This window comes from Triticum aestivum, chromosome 1B (assembly GCF_018294505.1).
Source record: "Triticum aestivum cultivar Chinese Spring chromosome 1B, IWGSC CS RefSeq v2.1, whole genome shotgun sequence".
NCBI lineage: Eukaryota > Viridiplantae > Streptophyta > Magnoliopsida > Poales > Poaceae > Triticum > Triticum aestivum.
In genome coordinates, this window is record NC_057795.1 from 26,038,520 (window position 1) to 26,042,975 (window position 4,456).

Here is a 4,456-nt window from a genome sequence, read left to right on the forward strand (position 1 = left end):
ATGACTTTATAAATTCAAGGGTTCTTATTAAGTATCTAAACTTTGGATCAACATTTAGTGCAATACAATGTCACCTGATTAGGAATCATTTATAAATATTTTTCTAGAACAAACAGTACAAAAGGTTAAACACACTCCAGTTTGCCGGACACAGACATGCACCCTTAGAAAAGCATTGTCATATGTAGAAGAAACTATTATGCCCATTGATTCGAAGGTTCTAACCATAAATGTTGCACAACATGAATACCAATTAAGCTTCAATTTCGAAAGTTTCAGCAAACCAAATGTAGTTTAAGTCCTAGCATACATATTTGTGAATTCACTTAGAACCTAATGGGCGAACAAACGTACTCCCTCCATTTTTGTATACAAGGCCACAAACCTATATTACAGGTACCAAGGCAAAAGTTAGTGCATGCTTAAGCCAATGTTGCAAGCCAACTTGTCTCCTTGTTTAAAACGTGTTAATCAATGTATATTTTTTCTTCCACCCATAGCAAGCCAATGCTCTCACTCCTTTTTGGTTGATTAATGAGGCTCATTCAAGCCAACCTCCTCACACTCGCATGCATGCAAAGGATAATTAATGTTCTCCTTTGCTAAAATGAGTCAAACACAATTAATTTCGTCTTGATTAGTGTTAGTGGCCTTGTATAGTTGCAAATTATAATTTTGATTGTGGCCTTGTATATAGAAATGGAGGGAGTATAAAAGACCTCCTGACAGGCTGGATCCTATACCAAAAGGCTGATGACCACGAACAATATCATTGACATGAAACGATATATAGTGTGAGATAGACCTTAAGTAAGCTGCGATAGGTTATTGAATTGTTTCCAAAGTTAAATCTCTACATAATTATATTTCTTCATTCCGGAAACATATCCAGTTGAAAGAGACACTACGTGACATTGCATCAAAGAGTTGGTGGGAATGATCCCTGACAGAAGAGTGTCCCGAAAATTGCATGTAAATGTACTGTCGGGATGATCAGAGACGAAGGAGGCGGTGTCAGCGTCCACCTTGCTCATGTGCGTCTGGATGTGTCACCACCGGCGAGGCAGCGACCAAGATACTCTCGAAATTCAACAATGGATTCCTGCCCTTCCTGCCCCTCTTCCCCAAGTGCCCATGGTACAGTCCAATGTCTAATTCATTACCTATCTGAAGTAATTCTGTAACCGTGAACAAAAGAACAATATAACTCCAATACACAACGTGCATGTGAAGATCCGAGCTACCCAGTTAACACGGCCATGAAAATTCAGTAGTTTCACACTACCAGAAACTGAAATATTTCTGTGAGCCAAAACCGACAGGAAAATAGGGAAAACCGACAGGGAAATGTTTTCCTGTCGGCCGGCCGTCAGGATTAGCCGTCAGGCATAGCTTGACAGGGAAACTAATATATGCCTGTCGGTCGGCCGACAGGACCTTAATTCCTGTCGGTTTTCTTTCTTTCCTGACGGGTTTGGCCCGACAGGGATAAGCGGGCATCAGGTTTAGCAAATCAGTGCAGTGGTCTACTCCTGTCAGGCATTACCGTCAGGAAAAATAAGAAAACAATAAACAAAAAAATAGTACTCCTAATGGTTTTCCACATGGTTGTTCCACTCAAAATATTCAAAGCATAGACACATCAATAGTTTACATTAATCACAGAGTTGCGAATTCACATAACTTCTGATCAAATTGCATAGAAGTTATATACAGGGATCAATGGTCAACAAAAACAGAGACCAAAGGCACTGGTGCATCAACCAAATATTCAAAATTCGAGACCTCATTTTCTACAAGGTTCTGCTACAGCTTTGGTTGCAAGATGTTCTCCAAGGATACCCTGCACTGGACATGATTGAACTTGTAAAATGTGCAAGTGTCAATGATTTGCTACAGTAAGATAACAAGTAACAGGAATAATACCTATTTCTTCAAGATGTTCTTCAATTTTGCTACAATAACCTATTTGTTATCTCAGTTTCAGGAATACTACCTATTTTTTTCAAAATGTTCTTAAGTTTTGCTACAATAACCTATTTGTTATTTCAGTTTCTCACATTAGCATGGGTATAATACCTAAGTTGTTGTTTTTTTCAACTGAACTTAACGAATTTGACAAAATAATTGAGTGATTTGTTCTAGAACCCTATATAAAATTTGATACAAACACAACTGAAAAAAATCAATTATACTAAAAACTTGAGCATGCGCTTCTAGGTTAATATGACAGGACTATCTACAACAGCTTGAGTACATAAGTTATTAGAGGTTTCTTGTGTGCCTAGGGTGTTTCCTTCTTAATACAAATGCCACACGGGCTAGTCCCTATTTTTCTGGTTTGCTGCATTAGAGGTTTCTTGCAAGTCAAGCTCAAATTACAGTATCAATCAGTTATTTGATTTCAAAATAATATGGTACAGTTTCTTGCCTTGATAGATAACCTCATGTTATTGTTGAAAGCTCTCTGTCTTTGTCTTCATGATGTTCCTTGTGCCTGCCATGCTACCGCTCCATGCTTTCTAAATCCCAACATAATGAAAGAGAATGAAACCAAAAGGTTGGACAAACAAAACGAGAGAACAATTTATTGTGGTACTGGAAAAGATCCCAACAAAATATAAAGAGTGGCTACGTTCAAACTAAACCGACATAGCAGCTACTTGCTCAACCCAGATATCATGATCTTGAGGACACATGACATATGATGGTCATATACAGGAGACAACTTGACAACAAAGCATTCATGATAATACTTCGGAGAAGATGATGAAAACAAAAGTAAGAGACCATACCTCTACTAGAGTAAGGGCTCTTACATCTCTTTTAGATCACGAATCTTGTATTTTGCTCCAAATCTAGATGAACTACAAACAAGAAAAAACAGATCTCAAATAGGTGTTGGCCAACATTTAATTTCTAGTTTGAAGACATACACCATCAAAATATGGAAGGGATTAAGTATACACATTTGATAGTACCTCTTCTTCATTTGGAAGAATATTATACAATTTCTTCTTTCCAAGTGATAACCTCGACTTTTTGCTGCAACCTCTTTGTTGCACTAATGATGTTCCCTGTACTTTGAATGTAACTCATGTTTTTGTATTGGATAGACAAGTTAGAGAACAAACTGTTATTTTACTGGATAACAAGAGAATTAAAGATCGGAAGAAGGAAATATAATGGAGAATAAATTCAGATTGAACCAACATAGTAGCTATTGCTGAACACAGGTAAAAACCATATCTTGATAAAGAGCCATAGCAAAGCTTAGATCTCTTATAGTTCCTGAATGTTCAGCTTTGCTCCTGATCTAGATGAACTAAAAACTAGGAAAATCAGACCTCAAATCATTGTCATCAATATACAATTTTTAGGTTCAGGGGCATACATCAACAATGTCTGGAAGTTGTATTTTAGCATTTCCCTTTTACCAAGCCAACTATACTTCAAAGTTTCATATAAGTTTGCCAAAGTTGCATTACATAGTGTGCGACTAGTGAGGCTGGCACTTACAAATAATATGGATGCTGACAAGTATAAGTTCACATATGAAAGTATAATAAGAAATAAAATTTCTCACAGTCCGAGCATTTAACACTGGTGCGTGCGACACAATGGTAGCCACTCCTTTGATGTTTACCATTACAGTAAGTAAATGAGTATGACCAAACATATAGAAAAGTTCAGATGGTGCTATGAGCTGCCTTAATACTGATGTGATACAAAGGCAGCCACTCCTTTGATGATTTACAATTTTCAACTAGAACGAAAATTGTGCAGTACCACAATCTAGTACTCTCTATAAGGCGCTGTAGTATGCCATTCCTCTCATGACGCTGGTCCCGTACAAACTAGCAATGGTCTGTACTAGCTAGTAGTGATTATCACAGGATTAGGAGCTGTCTCATGTACAAATATCAACATAAATTTCAGTCTTTATCTCCTAATTCAGTAGTTTACAAGCGTGATCTTGTGATTCTCCTGGTGAAAGATGCTGCTCAATCCACAAGTTTATTTTTCAGTCAAGTACTTGGCACTGCTACTACAACACTGAAAAATTAGATTTTTACCTTCTCTCGGCTCATCTTGATTTAGTACTCCATGAGGGCGGGTTCGTGCCATGAACCGGTACTAATGCCGCAAACCCCATTAGTACCGGTTCGTGGCACGAACCGGGACTAAAGGTCTAACCCTTTAGTCCCGGTTGCTGCCACGAACCGGTACTAATGGGCATCGCACCCTTTAGTCCCGGTTTATGGCATCAACCGGGACTAAAAGGTCCAGACGAACCGGGACAAATGGCCCACGTGGCCCGGCCGGCCCCCTGGGCTCACGAACCAGGACTAATGCCCCCATTAGTCCCGGTTCTGGATTAAACCAGGACTAATGGGCAAACCTGGCCTGGACCAAAGCCCTCTTTTCTACTAGTGTGCACCTGTTGTCCGAACAT

At 38.8% G+C, this 4,456-nt stretch overlaps 1 long non-coding RNA gene across 1 annotated transcript; it reads right to left on the minus strand.

Annotated features, from left to right (window-relative positions):
• Positions 1-1,592: 1,592 nt before the first annotated feature.
• Positions 1,593-4,233, minus strand: LOC123085289 (uncharacterized). Its single transcript, XR_006439668.1, has 3 exons — positions 2,982-4,233; positions 2,796-2,867; positions 1,593-2,522 (listed from the first exon to the last, which is right to left on the minus strand). It is a non-coding gene; the product is annotated as an uncharacterized lncRNA (long non-coding RNA).
• Positions 4,234-4,456: the final 223 nt, after the last annotated feature.